At 40.5% G+C, this 19225-nt stretch overlaps 1 non-coding gene across 1 annotated transcript; it reads right to left on the bottom strand.

Annotated features, from left to right (window-relative positions):
* Positions 1 to 8071: 8071 nt before the first annotated feature.
* On the bottom strand, positions 8072 to 8264 carry LOC139936762 (U2 spliceosomal RNA). Its single transcript, XR_011786017.1, has one exon. It is a non-coding gene; the product is annotated as a U2 spliceosomal RNA (small nuclear RNA).
* Between the last annotated feature and the right edge of the window lie 10961 nt (positions 8265 to 19225).

The following is a 19225-nucleotide window of genomic DNA, read 5'->3' on the forward strand; positions in this document are numbered from 1 at the left end:
ACAATGCAAACAAAAACCACATTAATACAGATTAAGGAGGGTCACAAGATTTTCAGAGACTTTCCGTAACCAGTCTGTCTCTGCAGCATCATTTCTTGACCAAACCGCGAAATGTTTTTTTCTCTCTGATAGATCCTCCACACAAAGACCTATATCACAAAATGAAGGAGAACATTGTTGGCAGTCCCTCCATTCAAATTTTCTTTGCGTAAATTAAAATCAGGTAAATTTATTTTAGATACAGCAGGCCCAGGCATCACAAGATTTACTGGAAATTGCAGGAGATAATAGAAAAATTCTAGCTTGGTGTAGCCACAATTCCATGAACAAGACAATGTTGAAGAAACACATGTGACCAGGCACCCTTTGTGCACTGTCCCACTGGTGCAGCTGTTGCCCATAGCAGCGGCCAAGTTCAGCTGTTGCCCATAGCAAAGGGCAAGGCACTGGTCCCAGTGGTCCAACCCTGTACTTCCCACACCACCCCCTTATCATTCTTCCACTAACCCCTCCGTGAGGTGGACGTCTGTGCAGTTTATCACAAAGTTACTCGAGTCATACATTTGGATTCATAAGATTTCTGGAGTGCTCATTATTACAAAGATGGAGCTTGAGTTTTAAAGATTGCCCTACCCTTATTGCCTGATTGACTGTTGTTATCACCGACTGTAGACCACCCTCTGTTACAGCCCTTTTTGTTTTTGCTTTTTGATCATTAATAAATCTCTCGTAAAAAGAATTCTCTGTGTCACACACACAAAATAGCGTGTCATTGAGCAGTGAGTAATTCCATTTTTGTTCACTTTCTTTAGCTCGTTCAGTCACTCATGAGGTGCCGGACACCTGGTGCCCCTCACAATGCTTTTCACAGCAACCGCAAGGGAGATAATATTACTGAAGAAGAGTACGGACCACTAGGACCCACATTCAACTGCCCCGACACCGATGACTCTGTACACTATTTTCTTTCGTTTTTCCACTGAATTTATTTTCTCAAGTTAAAACCTACTGCAAAAAAAAAAAAATACTCAACCCCAAAACAACAGTAGCAGAAGTCAAAGCTTGGTTCGGAATAAAGATGCTGCAGGGGGTCCATCCCAACACAAACGCTGAAGATGATTGGTCAGTGCACACGAGCCTCAGAAATAACCTTGTTTCATCAACAATGACTAGAGGAAGATTCCATCTCCTTTCTGAGGTTCTGGCATGCTCTGACCCTGCCACAGGACCACAGCACATAAGGGACAAAAAAAGACCGCTTCATGTGGATGAAATCCCACCCTTTGTACCCATTGCTGATCATTTGGGACACGGTCAGCGACAACTGTCTTCAAAACAGAATATCATGAACAAACCATGCAGCCCCGCAGCAACTACATGATTACATCGCAAACAAAGGGGGTGTGAACAGTCTATTCAACAAATTTTAACTCTGGTGCGAGACACGATGATAATTTTTTGGCTGTTAAGATGTCTTGCCCTAAAACAAGGGCAACTCTTTAGAAATGTGCACCAAACACCTCGTCGATAGATACGAGGCAGAAATGAACAAGGGCTCGACAGAAGGTGTCTGTTTAGACGACCTGCATCACTTTGAACGAAGTGAATGTCAGAGTGTTCAGCCTCATTCGCGATGTGTACGAGCCCGGAGAGGGGAATTATAGAGTAGTAGTCCACCTGGTGCGGAGGTCACTGTGTAAGCACAAAGAAACCCTGAACATCAACCTGTACGAATCACATTTTTTGAACATTAAGAAAATGGACATGTACAGCCAAGAGTTTCCCTGCCCTAAATGCGCACAAGTTTTTTAACAGATCAGACAACTTAAGAGTCCTCGTGGCACGCTCCCCCCTGCGAGAATCTGTTTTCGGTGAGTTAATCGAAGCGGGTATAGGTATAGATGATGACAAGAAGTTTTATCCTTATTGCGCCACCTACGATTTTGAAGCGTATTTCAAACCGATAGAGCAGACGTACGAACAAATAAAGGGTCTCCAAGCGCAACACGAGTTACTGAGTGTTAGTTTCACCAGTAACGTTCCCGGGTACGACACACCCATCTTTCTCGTTACCGACGGAGATCCGGCCAAACTAGTGTCTGAGATGGTAGATTGGTTACGTGAGACGGGTTGTGATGTCATTATTAGTTATGACGGAAATTTCACCCAGAGCTTGGTGGTGAGAAGGTCATTGTGGTAGTAAGTGGTATTCCTAGAATACTGAGGTGGGTGTGGAGGTCAGCGGTCAGTGACCTACCTGGACTCAAGGATGTAGTTTTTGCCTCATTCCAGGAATGAGCACTCCTTAAGGAGTTGAAGGGAAACAAAAGAGGGTTGGGGAAAGTAAATGAGCTACTCTTATCTTGGGCACCTTAGGGTACACCACTACTATATGAAAATCCTTATGTAGAAATAATTAGACTGAATGCAGACGAAGAAAACAACAAATCATCTTCTATGAGTCTTTGTATTGAGTGATATTGTTCTGAGGAGCAGTATCACAACATGGTGGTAGTGGAAAGTGGAGCCGTGTAGTAGGACAGCGGTCACAAGAAGTATTAAGAACGTGTAAAAACCTTACGAAAGTAGTCCACTAAGGAGATGTGGCGGACGACACCACTGAAAGAACTTTGAAGAAGTTATTCCGGTAAAAAAGCTAGATAGTTGCCGAACAAACGTCTGCAGCGGAACAGAACGTGAATAGAGTTCACCAACGTGAAGGAGAGGACCAAAGATGATAGAGGGTTGCTCCACTGAACCAATCTTGTGATGACACCCCTGGTAAGAGGACTTCAGAAACGTCTTGGGCTGGTTTCTAGTGAGCAATTCTAGATGCTGATGTGCAGAGTTCAAGTACCAATCCAGTGCAGCAGTTTGTGCCGTCAGTACCTTTGTGAGGCACAAAGAAACCTATCAGCTCAGGCCCGTCAAAGTCACAAGTACGGCATTATGGCAACCGAGTGGCTAGACTGGGAAGCCAAAACAACTGGTATCCACATCCAACACCAGTTTAATCACAAAGAGAAATCTGTGGGCAATAGAAGCGTGAGAGTTGATGGGTATTGTCATGAACCCCATACAGTCTATCAGTTCCGAGGTTGTTTTTGACACGGTCACACGTGCGAGGCCAATTCAAACAAGTTCAACGACGTCAATAAAAAAAAAACACAAAAGGAACTTATAATGGAAGAGACCCAAAAGACTTCCTCCTATACATCCAGGGCCTTGGCTACAATTTAATCGAAATGTGGGAATGCGAGTGGGCAGACATTCAGAAAACCGATCCAGACTTGAAACAATCCTTGAATTACCACGGAACAGGTTTTAAGGGGGGTCAAGAATGGTTCAATATTCGGTCTGGTAGAGTCTGACATTCGGATGCCACCAAAAAGAAGAGATTACTTTGCCGAGATGCCTTCCGTTTTCAAAAACGTGAACATCTCAAAGGCCAATAGTGGAAACCACATGTGGCAGTACGCCGAAGAAATGAACATACTAAACAAACTTAGAAGAAGTCTGATCGGTAGTATGTTTGGGAATAAACTACTCCTAGCAACCCCACTTTTGGCTTGGTACTTGGAGCACGGATTGGAAGTCACAAGGGTGTATGAAGTGATCCAATACAAAGCCAATCCGTGCTTCGAAGAGTTTGGTAGTCGAGTCAGCCAGTCAAGGCGGGATGGGGACAGTGACCCCGATAAGGCTATTATTGCCAATACAATGAAGTTACTTGGCAATTCAGCCTATGGCAAGACAGTAACCGACCAATTAAAACATCTTAACATCTTGATGCCAATGCCCTGTATTAAAGGAACACGTTGCCTTGGATCGGTCGAGTTGGTTTTTGAAAAGCGTTCTGTAACCGTTTGTTGTAAAATGTATATGGTTAGAAAGATATTGTAAAAGTAGAATACAATGATCTACACAAATATGCCTCAAAATTGCGTGGTTTTCTTTTTACCCTGTCGACTAACACGGTCGGCCTTTTATGGGAGTCAAAATTTTGACTCCCATAAATGGCCGTGATAGTTCGCGACGTAAAAGGAAAACCGTGCAAATTCGAGTGATACTTGTGTGGATCATTATATTCTACTTCTAAAATATCTTTCTAATCATATGCATTTCATAACAAATTGTTTTAAACGCTTTTAATAGACCAACTCGTCCGATCCAAGGCAACGTGTTCCTTTAATAGTCACTCATGCAGAACAGACCCGTCGGTACCTTTGTGAGGCATAAAGAAACCAATCAGTTCAGGCCCGTACAAAATTATATATACCGCATTATGGCAACCGCGTGGCTAGATTGGGAAGCCAAAACATCTGGTGTCCACATCCAACACCAGTTTAATCACAAAGAGAAATCTGTGGGCAATAGAAGCTTGTGAGTTGACGGGTTTTGTCAGTTCCAGGGTTGTTTTCGGAACAGTCACACATGCGAGGCTAATTCAAAAGAGTTCAACGACATCATAAAAAAACACGAAAGGACCTTATGGAAGAGACCCAAGAGACTTCCTCCTACATCCGGGACCTTGGCTATAATTTAGTTGAAATGTAGGAGTGCGAGTGGGAAGATATTCAGAAAACCGATCCAGACCTGAAACAATTCTTGAAGTCTGTGAGACTTCCATATTTTAATGCTGGGTCAATGTCCACGGAACAAATTTTAATTTTAAGGGGGGTCAAGAATGGTTCCATATTCGGTCTGGTAGAGTGTGACCTTCAGTTACCACCCAAAAGAAGAGATTACTTTGCTGAGATGCCTCCCGTTTTCAAAAACGTGAATATCTCCAAGGCCAATATTGGAAACCACATGGGGCAGTACGCCGAAGAAATGAACATACTAAACAAACCTAGAAGAAGTCTGATCGGTAGTATGTTTGGGAATAAACTACTCCTCGCAGCCCCACTTTTGGCTTGGTACTTGGAGCACGGGTTGGAAGTCACAAGGGTGTATGAAGTGATCCAATACAAAGCCAATCCGTGCTTCGAAGAGTTTGGTAGTCGAGTCAGCCAGTCAAGGCGGGATGGGGACAGTGACCCCGATAAGGCTATTATTGCCGATACAATGAAGTTACTTGGCAATTCAGCATATGGCAAGACAGTAACCGACCAATTAAAACATGGTGGCATATATGAAGCAGACATGTTTAAAAGCGCGATCAATTTAAACCTACCCCTTCAGATAGATTTCTTTGTCTATCAATATGCTAAATTGCGGATGCTCGAGTTTTACTTTTGACTTCCTTATGAAGTTTGTTGCTCCACGCTATTTTCAAATGTGCGAGATGGACACGGATTCTGCCTACATGGCCATATCGAGTGATAGTCTCCATGACGTAATCAAGCCCGATCTGGAAGACAAATACCACCGGGAAAAGCACCTGTGGTTTCCGCGTCAGAACACACCTGAACAGTACAGTTATGAGAAGAGGACCCGTGGGCTGTTCAAAGGAGTGGGAGGGTGATGGTATAATAGCCCTGTGTAGCAAGACATACTTTTGTTTCGGAGCAACCGAAAAGTTCAGTTGTAAGGGACTAAACAGACGACATAATGAACTCACTAAAAAAAAAAACATGACCGTCTTGAATACCAGATCTTCATACCAGATCTTCGGGTGGGGGTATAAAGACAAGAGGACCCGGGGCTGTTTAAAGTAGAGTGGGAGGGTGATGGTATAATAGCCCTGTGTAGCAAGACGTACTCTTGTTTAGGAGCAACCGAAAAGTTCAGTTGTAAAGGTCTAAACAGACGAAACAATGAACTCACTAAAGAAGAGAAAAAACATGACCGTCTTGAATACCAGATCTTCATACCAGATCTTCAGCTGGGGGTGTAAAGACAAGAGGACCCGGGGCTGTTTAAAGAAGAGTGGGAGGGTGATGGTATAATAGCCCTGTGTAGCAAGACATACTTTTGTTTCGGAGCAACCGAAAAGTTCAGTTGTAAGTTCAATTCTCTATTCTTATCAAAGTACCCAGCACATAAGTTGGAATCACGAGCACTTCACTGGGCGCTAACTGTTAAGCTTCGGGATTATCTGTACGGGAACAAGGTCACCGTTGTCACCAACAACATTGCTTTGACGTATGTGCTGAAGAGTGCCAAACTTGATGCTCATGGTCAACGATGGATAAACGACTTGTCTCTTTTTGATCTCGATATTCTGTACCGCCCAGGAAAGTACAATGCTAACGCAGACGCTCTATCACGAATTCCACAGGAGGAGGTGGCACGTGTGTCACCGTCCAGGGAAGAACAATGGTAACGCAGACGGACTAGGGAAATAAGTAAAATTAAAACACACAAATTCAGATCCAACTAGAACCCACATTCAACTGCCCAGACAATGATGACCCTGTAAAGTATTTTCTTTCATTTTTTCACTGAATTTATTTTGTCAAGTTAACACTTTCTGTTATAAAAACCTGAGACTCAATCCCTAAACAACAGTAGCAGAAGTCAAAGCTTGGTTTGGAATAAAGGATGTTGCGGGGGGGGGGGGGGGGGGGGGGGGACAGGGGGTCCATCCCAACACAAATGCTGAAGACGACTGGTCAGTGCACTCATGCCTCAGAAATAACCTTGTGCCATCAACAATGACAAGAGGTTCTGGCATGCTCTGACCCTGCCTAAGGACCAAGCAGCACATTTGGGACAGAAAAGACCGCTTTATGTGAATGAATATTCAAAGTAAACGTCAGAGTGTTCAGCCTCGTTCGCGAAGAGGTACTGTGTAAGCACAAAGAAACCCTGAACATCAACCTGTACGAATCACATTTTTTGTACATTATGAAAATGGACATAGTAGAAGAAACGCAAGGGTTGACGGGGTCATGAAAAACCCATACGGTCTATATCATTTCCAGGGTTGTTTTTGGCACGGTCACAGATGCCATGCCAATCCATAACAGTTCAACGACAAAAATTACGAAACCAGAGAGGAACTTATGGAAGAGACCCAAAAGACTTCCTCCTACTTCCAGGATCGTGTGGGAGTGCGAGTGGGCAGACATTCAGAAAAACGATCCAGACTTGAAACAATTCTTGAAGTCTGTGAGACTTCCGTATTCTAATGCGTGGAAAATGACCACGGAACAGATTTTAAGGGGGGGTCAAGAATGGTTCCATATTTGGTCTGGTCGAGTGTGACCTTCGAGTACCACCCAAAAGAAGAGATTACTTTGCCGAGATGCCACCCGTTTTCAAAAACGTGAACATCTCCAAGGCCAATAGTGGAAACCACATGCGACAGTACGCCGAAGAAGTAATATAATGATGCCGATGCCCATTCCATGATCAATAAAAAGCACCTTAAGGCACTCCATGCAGTGGGTGGTGGCATGTTTAAAGAAGTTAACCGAGCCAATATGTGCCGAATCCACCCAAGTGCAAGATCTGTTGGGAGGATCACACCACCCGGGACTGCCCCAAATCGTACCGAAACTCAACTAGACGACCCCCAGCAACAATGACTTTCTCACCCGTCGCACCCCAACATAGTGAGTCAGAGTTTTCCGCCTCGGAACAGGTGGAGGAACCCTGTACCGTAGTGGCGGAGAAAGAGTATCCCCAGCTAACGGATTCTAACGGAACACAAACTGTTCCTTGCCACCGCTGTAGAGTGGCAAGGGACTGTACCAAAGGTACAACGGGACTCCCCGGGTAAAGACTGGGCCACAATATGGAAGAGAAATTTCAACAGTTCAAGGGTTGTTTTTGGCACAAGCACAGATGCCCATGCAATCCAAATGATGTTGCAACACGGCATTCTACTTCCAGGAAGAATACCCAATGTGAAGTCTCAAGATGTCAAACTCCTCCTGACTTCACTAACCAAAGCTCAAGCCCGGTGACTGTGCAGAAGATCTTTACCATCATACTGGCAATCCGACTCAACTATATGGTTTACTCGAGTAGAGGCAAAGTACTACTGGAAGAACAGTATCTGAATAATGATGCTGGGTACAATTATAAATGGCATCACAGCAGCCAACAATAAAACTACAGGTGGTGTATGAGATACATTTTTCACAATTCTATTTTTTGATTTAATTATTTCCCCATAAATGGGGAGTGGGCCGAATCCTGGAGGTAGTGCAATACCAGGCCAACCCGTGGCCAGGACGAGGCAAGCCCCTATTCCATGGCCCAGATCCAAAAATCAGTTTAATATACTGGCTGCTCAATGAGCAGCGTTTCAGATATTAAGCTGAAAAGAACAGATACTACACATGATCTTAGCCAAAAGGCCGAGAAGCGATACTTCATAAATCAATTCCACGGGTACTAGTTGATTGACAGTGGCTCGGAACGCACGGTTGTCACTTTTCCAGCATAAAAAACCCACCCCCAAAAAAGCATGACATTCAATATGCAAACTTCCTGGAACCATTAGAAAAATGGCAAGAATTTACTCTTTATTCTCCATTAAATTCATACCATAAAAATGTTCCTTATTCCTAAAAACAGCAAAAATATTAAATAAAACTTGTGTAAAATCATTCAAGTTGTGCAGCACTGCAGATTTCTGTTAGACACTCCCCTTTAAATCAATATTTGTATCAATATTCATGAGGCTACAGCAGCAGTGTACACAAATCCTGCGCACAGAGCAGACTAAGGTCAAATTATTCACACACAGTCCCCTCGTGTGCATAAGCACTACACAAATACTGCACAGTACAAAGTATTGATTGTGCGCATGTAATACAGTGTATCACACTTTAATTTCACACACAGTGTGGTGTGTAGCTCCACCCACCACACAGGGTCATTGATCCAGATATCCCCACACAGCAAACTGGAGGCAGTGCTAACTCACATGCATCTAGCTAGCCCCTTTCACTTGTAAATTTAGTTTGTTCAGGAGTATAGAATTAGAAAACACATCAGAAATGGCAGCTTCAGAAGTAGCTTTGGGCCATCCATAGAGCAAGGGGCATCAAAGGCCAAATCCCCCATTCCAAAAGCTCTGAATGAGACTCAGTGTGAATGGAAGAGTAATTTGTTAAAAGTTGGTAGATGTATGTAGTCCTAAAAAAAGATTTGGACTATCTTTGTAAAAATAGGCCCCAGGTCTCGGTTTCACAATTCAACAAGTTTCATCATTATATGAGTTAAACAAACCATGGAGGAATCAAGTCAGTACCTTAATAGTTTGTAGTGTGACTTCAGATTACTTATCTTAGCTCTTTGTGAAACTGAGCCCCAGGTTCACAGGACTACATTCACAAACTTTGGACTGCCACCAGCAAAGAGTTATTCTTTTTTATCTGTAGTGTCCACCTTATCTTAACTTTGATGTACTTTCCTGAATGTGCTTCTAGACAAAAAATGCTTTTTGAGGGCCCCTTCCACATGCATGTAAATTGTCTACCTTATTTGTTTACTTTCTTGGCAATACTTTCTATGCTTTATAACCTGACCTGTGAGCAAAGAAATTTACTTAGCAGATTTTCTGCTTAACAGCTTGATGAAATTGAGCCAAGTGCCCAATTTAAATCATAGAGGATGATGCTAAAGCATAACAAAAAGCTAAGCACAACAAAACTATGCTTACCAGAACAAGGTTAGCTAACATACCATTTGACATACATACAAAATGTAACTGGTATCCTGCAATAGTTTTGCTTAGCAGAAAGCAATATCTGTTACTATAGCAGCTCTATGAAAATGGATCCAGTTAAGTGCTTGTGTATTCTCCCCTTGCCTGGTAAATAAACTTCAAACATGTTCAGATTTGGAACAGAATATAGATTCTTTTGACTTAAAAAGGCACTGGACACTATTGGTAATTACTCAAAATAGTTATTACCATAACACCTTCAATGGTAACCAGTAATGGTGAGCTATTGATAGTGTAAAACATTGTGAAAAAAGGCTTTCTCTGAAGTGACATAGTTTTTGAGAAAAAAAGTAATTTTCTACGAATTTTAGTAATTTGAGACCTCAGAATTAGATTTTGAAGTCTCAAAATCAAGCATCTGAAAGCACACAACTTCATGCGACAAGGGTGTTTTTTCTCTCATTATTATCTCCCAACTTCGACAAACAAATATTCACAGGTCTGTTATTTTATGCATATGTTGAGATACACCAAGAGAGAAGACTGGTCTTTGACAATACAAATAGTGTCCAGTGTCTTAAAAAAAGAAAAAAAAGAAAAGAAAGATGTCTACAGTTCTTCTCAAGTCTCCAAAAAAGTTTGTCCCTGTGCACTTAGAGAAATTCAGGTACAAACAGATACCATGTACCATAACTCCTTCTGCCAATTTAGCCTAGATATGAAATCAATTTCCTTTGTGTAGCAGATCAAGGTTACCAAAAATGTATCAGTTGCTACAAAAAAAACAATGATTTGCTACTCGATATTAATATTAGAATTAAGCGTCTAAAGAACAAAACCAGCCTAAATGAATTGCTTATAAAGAAAATTTCTGGATAAAACTACTCCCTCAAAATCAAATGTTCCAAACAGCTCTAACGTGTTCAATGTGCAATTTTGTCCAGGAAATTCAAGTGGCTGAAATAAATATGTCTCTCTTTGCTTCCATGTTTAAAAGATAAATACAATTCTACTCAATGTGCAATTTTGTCCAGGAAATTCAAGTGGCTGAAATAAATATGTCTCTCTTTGCTTCCATGTTTAAAAGATAAATACAATTCTACTCCGGTCTGATGACTTGGTGTGTATCTTATGCACGCAAAAGGAATTCAGGAACATTTATAAATGTACCATAACTTCTTCTGTCCAATAAGTCCATTAAGACTAGAATAAAATACTCCATGCAAGCAGCTTGTTGATATGTTTAATGTGCAATTAGACATCTGGGAAGATGGCTGCACTGTTTATTTATCTCCTTCCTATTCAATCTCCGGATGGATGAGTTTGTGTTTCACGGTTGAACTTCAGTACTGATGAACTTGTGTGTTCTCAACAAGTTTCCAACTTTGTGCTTGCACTCAAGAGGAATTCAGGCACATGCACAAAGCACCATAACTCCTTCTACTACAGCAGGTCTCAGACTTTGAGGTACTGACACTGAATCTTAATGTCTATATTGATCCATCTCTTTCTGACCTTTGCCGACCTTTGTGGTATTGAGTACTTGCATCCAATGGGATCAGAAGTCAATCTCTTTACCTCATGGTACTATATACATTGTACATTGAGTAGAATCCCAACCATCATCATCACATGAGGGGCTAAGGTAATCCTTACTCTGCAGCTGGTTTCTCCATCTGTCTGGCGACTGGTTTAGTTCAAGCATCACACTGCCAATGCACAGCTTGCATGAGTTTCTGAGCTTCCATTGAGTATTTTCTGAATCAATTCTTATCCAAAGATAATCCATCTAGATCTCCACATTGAATTTTCCTAGCACATTTCTTTGATAGAATGGAATATTTAGTTCTCGGTGAGATGAGATTTCCGAATTTCCAGTTTCCAGCGGGAGTATTTTCTGAATCAATTCTTATCCACAGATAATGCATCTAGATCTCTACATCGAAGCACATTTTTATTGATAGAGTCACAGAGACAAACGGAATTTTTTAGCTCTCAGTGAGATAAGATTTCTGAGTTTCGAGCTTCCATGGAACATTTTCTGAGTCAATTCTTATCTCCACATTGGAGCACATTTTTATTTCCACATTGAATTTCCCTCACAATTTTTTGGGATAGAGCCCATGGAATATTTTGATTTCTAAATTTTCGAACTTCCAGGGGGAGTATTTCCTTCATCAATTCTTATCTCCACATTGCAGCACATTTTAATTTTCATATTGGACTTTCCTCGCAATTTTGTTTGATAGAGCCCATGGAACATTTATTAGTTCTCAGTGAGATGAGATTTCTGAGTTTCGAACTTCCATTTCCTTCATCGATTCTTAACTGCACATTGGAGCACATTTTTATTTCTATATTGGACTTTCCTTGCACATTTTTCTGGACAGAGCCCATGGAAAATAAAATGCAGTTCTCAGTGAGATTGGATTTCTGTGATTCTACCTTCCAATGACTATTTCCTTAATCAATTCTTGTCCACAGATAGGCCTAATGCATCTAGTTCTCCACAACAGATTTAGAGCACATTTTTCTTTCCACATTGAATTTTCCTGGCACATTTTTTGATAGAGACCATGGAATATTTAGTTCTCAGTGAAGTGAGACAAGTACAATCTCTTGGTCCAATATGTGTATATTTTTCCAGTATCTAACTGCTGGTTTTTAGACTTTAACTGTATTTTCTGCATCTCTTCATTAAGACTACAATAGTGATTAGAATTATTCACCAGAGCCTGAACTTCAAATAGCTGTTAAGCAGAAAATACTGCTTAGCAAATTTCTTTGACATAATCGCAAGCGGTCAGCAGAGCCATGAAATTTGGCCCAGTTGGTGTCAAGTTTCCAATTTCACTCTGAAAGAGTGTAAACAAAATTATACATTTTACACCGTTTTTAAATTGTGGTCAGAAACTTGTAACTTCTTCCCCTATTTTCATAAGGACTCTATCTGTTGAAAAATGAGTGCATCACGAAACTGAATAAGACCTTGGAGACCTTCTCTAAGTTGTCATAGATATTTGGAGTTTAAATATAAAAATGCTTTTTATCTGATTGGTCTGCATGAGTTAAACCAACTTTAGTACCGTGTCTGAATGCACCCTTAGGTTTTCCCAGATTTACATACAAAGCAAAATACAGAGCAGAGCAGACTTGTTTGGCAAGTGATTGGGTATTATCCTTTATCTGGAGTCAACTGTATTAATGACCAGTATTATATATCTGGTCTGGAGGTTACCCTTAACAGAGTGGTATTGTGTAGTGTGATTTGTATTTATTTTCAAGTATTTTTGTGTGTTCCCCCACCCCAAGGTTTTTTGCCCCTAAATTTGTATTACTGCCATAGACCACAGGCGCCATTAAATCAGCAGATCGATTCCTATCATAACAAATTATGCCAGAGTACACAAAAATGAATTCCCCAGATTTAAACATAAATTGTAATAGTGTTTTAAAACTAGACCGTGTTTGTGGAAATACTTATCTCAGAGTCTGTTTCTGAGTCTGTTTCTGTACAAGTTCCAGTCGCTACTGTTTTGAGGCGCTGCTGTTGTTTTGTGAGAGTTGACAATAAAGTCATTGAACACTAGAAATTTATCTGCCTGTCGAACTTGTTTTGTGTGTTTCAAAGTCGTACACAGTACACTAATAGAGCCCGGTGCTAAACAGCATTAAACTGTACAACGAGTCCTAACGTAATACAACAAAAATCGCTTATATATGGAGTGATTCAAGCATAAGAGCAACTTGTCAGATGCAAGTTATTTTTTGGGTGTAATTTATCGCCGTTGACCCAAGTCAGAAAACTACCAGATTGAAGGTGGTCGTTTGTTTTTTGTCACCCTGTGACCAATCTGGTCTGGACAAGGTTCTAGAGGAACCTACCACTTCCTTAAAAGAGCTCCAAGTTCGAGCTTTTCGGAGCTTTGGTGATGGCGGGCACCTTCCTGGAGTTCGCCAGGACAGAAATTAACCAAGGATCCGTACCTACTGGGGTGGCATGGGTTGGAACTCGGACAAGAATTTGTTACACAAATAGATACGTTTAGCATTGCGATGAGGCTTGGGAACATGCCTTACGCCATGGTCAATCAAAAATGTTTTTTTCAAAACTGTTTTCGCTAAACAGATAGTTCCTAAGACACACCAGAGCTAAGCAGAATGGTTACGCCCCGACAACTCGGCTGCTCACAATGGTCGGTTAATATCCAAGAAACTCCACCTCTACCTGATTTGATAAGAAAACTCATTTTTTAACACTAAAAAAAACAGCCACATCATACTCAAGTGTGTGTAGCTAGTTTGTGTTATAAATATTAAATAAGAGTTTGCTTAAATTAGGTTATCGCAGCCCCAGGAAGGAAAGGGTGACCGAGAAAGAGCAGCCTTTGTAACACCCAAGAGACGGAGAACACCTCCCAGCCTCCGTTGTGAGAAGAGAAAGTCCCATAGCACTAGGTCTATTTGAAGTAAGACTTAAAGATCCAACACTATTGTTAAAACTAGGTTTACTTCTGATACCTGTGGAAAGTCATATACCAGAAAACTGTGACAAATGTTTCATTAATCTGTCCAAACCCGGCGATTGATGTAATGTCTTCCGAGAATTGCAAATAAAGGAGTTTGGAAACGTTGGATGTTTAAGAGAAGCACACAGACTCTTACACCTACCACTTCATTGAAAGAGCTCAACTTGATTTTTCTTGCACTACGACAATTGATTTTTCGGAGCGTTGGTGAAGGCGCCGGCACCATCCCATTTGAGTACTGGAGTTAGCCAGGGCAGAAATTAACAAGAATCCGTATCTGCTGGGGTGGCACGAGTTGGAACTCCGACAAGAATTTTACCCCAAAAAGATCTGTTAAGCATTGCAATCAGGCTTGGGAACATGCCTCATACGGAACGGCTCACAAACAACAAGCCAACGAGTTCCTGCCCAAGGATGTTATCGTCAGCATGTGTACACGGGGCAACAGTGTTGATTACATACAAACATTTTACGAAGTCCCATTGCCAGACTGTCGGAAGTGGGTTTTTTTTCATAGTCAAATCGGAATGGAAAAAAATAAAACTGGAAATTCTTTCCGAAGGTCGTGGATTCATGTATTTATTAAAGGACTGAAGCAAATCCACCCGTACTGCTCTTTTCAAATAAAACGACACTACGTCTCCGGGAACAAACGAAAGAAATCCAAGTAAGCATTTAAAGCAAATAGGTATTGCAATTTCACCGACTGCAGTGTCAAGTTTAAATTATCAATGAAAGACGATAAGTCTTTGAAGGTTAACGAACAATTTGATGGCAAGATGAAGCATGATGAAACTGAACGACACGCAAGATATATAGAAACACTTGAAGAGAAAAATTTGAAAAGGTATTGAAGTACAAAATACAGTGACAACCTGAGGTCATTGAGTGATTAAACAAAAATTCTGGCTGTAGGGACGAAGCCCAGAACAAGGAGGTTTTGCAAAAAATACCTAGCGAAGATTTGGTCGTCAACGGGCAACAACTTGGCGGCCCCCAAGCTAGCAATCGAGCTTGCCAACGTGGAAAGGAATAGAATCAATGTCCATAGAAGCACTGACTCTCGCTGATTGGCCGCTGCCGGTCTCCCATGGAAGAGTGACAAGGCACAAGCCCAACCTCACTCCTGCACACAAGAAGACTGGCCTGTGTCCGCGGGCATGTGGATTGGACGGCCGCCAACTGGGACCAAGTTCTTTGGAGCCATAAGATGCAGAACGATGTGCCGAACTATCAACAACATAATAAGATGCAGTCACAATAAAAGGCTAAATAATTAAAATTAAAATTAGTTTAAATTAAAAGTGAAATATGAAGACAAAGTGAAGGTTAAGGTGTAAGTTTTCAGGTCACTCTGAACATCATATATCAGAAAAAAAAGGCAGATATGTTCGTGCAAATCAAAGAGAAAATATGAAAAAGACTTTGAAATACAAAAAGCCACGAAGGGAATATTAAGACAATCTTTGGACAATGAAGAAGGATTATTTTTTTCTAAAGTTGCAGTAGTGATGCCCCTAGCAAGACTGTTTTGCAAAAGATTTCCAGTGAGGCAAAAGAGATCAAGGGAGTATCTAAAGATGAGATACAGGGTCTGTTGCAAATATTTGATAATCAAAACAAAGAGGGCTGGCAAACTTCCAGGTATTTGAAGAAGCGTGAATCTCATCCTACCAGCTGTAATTATGTATTCTTACCCTATTGTCAACATTTATCATACAATATCCAGACAAGACATTATCTATCTCGATGCTACTGGAAATATTTTAAGAAATAGTTTGTTTTGGAAGTTCAAAAAAGTTTCTTCTTTATGATCTGGTAATAAGAAACCAAGAACCTGGCAAGGCGCCTTTGGTAAAAGCTTCACTTGTAACAACTGAGCAGAGCATGGTGTCTGTTTCATAAAAAACTGTAGTAACACTTCTCTGCCTTTTGGCTAATACGGCTAATTGGTCTTGTGTCTAGGGAATATACTTTGAATGTAGTTTTGGAAGAGAAAAGTAATCCTAACACCGTATATCAGCAATAAAAGGCAGATATGTTCGTGCGAATCAAAGAGATAAAATGAAAAAGATTTTGAAATACAAAAAGTCACGAAGGGAATATCTAGATAATCTTCGGGACAATGAAGAAGGATACCTTGTTTCTCAAGTTGCAGGAGTGATGCTTCTAGTAAGACTGTTTTACAAAAGATTTCCAGTGAGGCAAAAGAGATCAAGGGAGTATCTAAGGATGAGATACAGGGTCTGTTGCAAATATTCGATAATCAGAAGAAAGAGGGCTGGCAAACTTCCAGGTATTTGAAGAAGCATAAATTTCATCCTACCATCTGTAAATATGTACTAGCGTCAAACTTTGACCTACGAAGACAGATTGAAGTTTAAGGTTAAGTTTTCTGGTCACTCTGAACACCGTAAATCAGAAATACAAGACAGATATATTTGTGCGAATCGACGAGATAAAATTAAAAAGCTTTTGAAATATCAAAAGCAACGAAGGGAATATTTAGACAATCTTGGGACAATGAAGAAATGGACAAATATTTGATAATCAAAACAAAGAGGGCTGGCTGGCAAACTTCCAAATCTTTGAAGAAACCTAAATCTCATCCTTACGCTAGCATGAAAATTTATCATATAATATCCAGACAAGACGTTATCTATATAAATGCTACTGGATCAATTTTAAGAAATAGTTCATGTTTGGGGAGTTCAAAAAATTCTCTTCTGAATGATCTGGTAATAGTTTGAGTCCCTCTCGTTCTCAGAGTGTGACTCACAAGACGCCGTTTTCGAACCGCATTGTTCTAACACGTATAACCCATCAGACCTTAGTAGGAATGATGCCGATGAGTTCCTGCCCAAGGATGTTATCGTCGGCATGTGTTCACGGGCAACAATATTGATAACATTCAAACATTTTACAAAGTCCCATTACCAGACTGTCGGAAGTGGTTTTTTTTTTCATAGACAAATCGGAATGGAAAAAAATCAAACTGGAAATTCTTTCCGAAGGTCGTGGATTCATGTATTTATTCAAGGACTGAAGCAAATCCACCCCAAGATTTCCAGCGAGTGAAAAGAAAGCAAGGGATTATCTAAGGATGAGATACAGGGTCTGTTGCAAATATTTGATAATCAAAACAAAGAGGCCTGGCAAACTTCCAGGTATTAGAAGAAACGTAAATTTCATCCTACCATTCATAATTATGTATTCTTACGCTGGCGTCAAACTTTGACCCATAAAGACAAATGGAAGGTTAAAGGTTCAGTTTTCTGGTCACTCTGAACACTAAAATCAGAAATAAAAGGCAGATATGTTCTTGCTAACCACTGAGATAAAATAAAAAAGATACTGAAGTACAAAAAGCCACGGAGGGAATATTTAGATAATTTTGGGACAATGAAGAAGGATACTTGTTTCTCGAGTTGCAGGAGTGATGCCCCTAGTAAGACTGTTTTGCAAAAGATTTCCAGTGAGGCAAAAGAGATCAAGGTATTATCTAATGATGGGAAATAGGGTCTGTTGCACATGTTCGATAATCAGAACAAAGACGCAACTTCCACCTATTTGAAGAAGCCAAAATCTCATCACACCATCCATAATTATGTATTCTTATGCTGGCGTAAAACTTTGACCCATGAAGACAAATTGAAGGTTAAAGGTCAAGTTTTCTGGTCACTCTGAACACCGTAAATCATAAAATAAAAGGCAGATATGTTCTAGCCAATCAGAGAGAAAAAACTGAAAAAGACTTTGAAATACAAAAAGCCACGGTGGGAATATCTAGATAATCTTCGGGCAATGAAGAAGGATACTTGTTTTTCAAGTTGCAGGAGTGATGCTTCTAGTAAGACCGTTTTACAAAAGATTTCCAGTGAGGCAAAAGAGATCAAGGGAGTATCTAAGGATGAGATACAGGGTCTGTTGCAAATATTCGATAATCAAAACAAAGAGAGCTGGTCAACTTCCAGATATTTGAAGAATCATAAATGTCATCCTACCAGCTGTAATGTAATTATGTATTCTTACGCTAGCGTCAACATTTATCATACAATATCCAGACAAGACATTATCTATCTCGATGCTACTGGATCAATTTTAAGAAATACTTAATGTCTTGGGAGTTCAACAAAGTTTATTTTATATGATCTGGTTATAAGACATCCAGAGAGTTGCAAGGCACCTTTGGTAATTAGCTTCACTGGTAACAACACAGTCTCTGTTTGTTTCATACTTTTGAAGAAAACAAATGTTTGAAGTACATGTATCGCTGCTTGGCCTTTTGGCTGATATGCTATATTGGTCTTGTGTCTCGGGAATATACTTTGAATGTAGTGCTGGAGGAGAAAAGTAATCCAGACAGGGTTTCCAAGACACTCAATGACCTGTATTCGGGGAAGGAAGTTTAGTGCGTGCAGAGACGTGGTGTGTTATTTTACCTTTGCAAGCCAAACATGTCTACCAAATTTTGTTGACAAATCTAGCAATGTAAAATGTGTTAGTGTAACATGGTTAAATGATGACACTGCTCTGGTAATTTAAAAACAGACTGAAGTGTCTCTAGAGCAGCTCCTAGACTTTTGGACTGGAGCAGACAGAATCCCCCCTTTCGATTTGAGAAGAACCTGACTGTGAATTTGTATGATCCATCACAGGGATTTGAAGGCTTCCTAGTACCAACACTTGTGGGCCTGTTCTTTAGCTACCAAGGGCATAGCTGACCCAAGCCAACTGCAGAACATGCTGGAAGATACTATAAGAAACTTTTAAGGCTTTAACAAGATTTGGATGAGACTTGCCTTGCTCGCAAAGTACAGTCCATAATGTGGATGGCTCCTTGTTAGTGTATCCTTAGGTTACACATAGGAACCGCGTGGATGAGACATGCCTGTCTTAATAATTATTTTGGGTAATTACCAATAGTGTCCGCTGCATTTAATGGTTTACCTGTTATTGTACTTTTTTAAATAAATTTTTCCTTCTAGGTAGTATTTTTATTTGTCTCAATAAAATAGCAAACATCCACAAAGAATTCATTTCCAGATTCTCCTGTTGTCTGTTGCCGTTGTCTTCATAGTGCTCAGTTGTCTGTTTGTTTGTGTATTTATTTATTTATTTTTATCCA

Source organism: Asterias amurensis, chromosome 4 (assembly GCF_032118995.1).
Source record: "Asterias amurensis chromosome 4, ASM3211899v1".
Classification (NCBI taxonomy): Eukaryota; Metazoa; Echinodermata; class Asteroidea; order Forcipulatida; family Asteriidae; genus Asterias; species Asterias amurensis.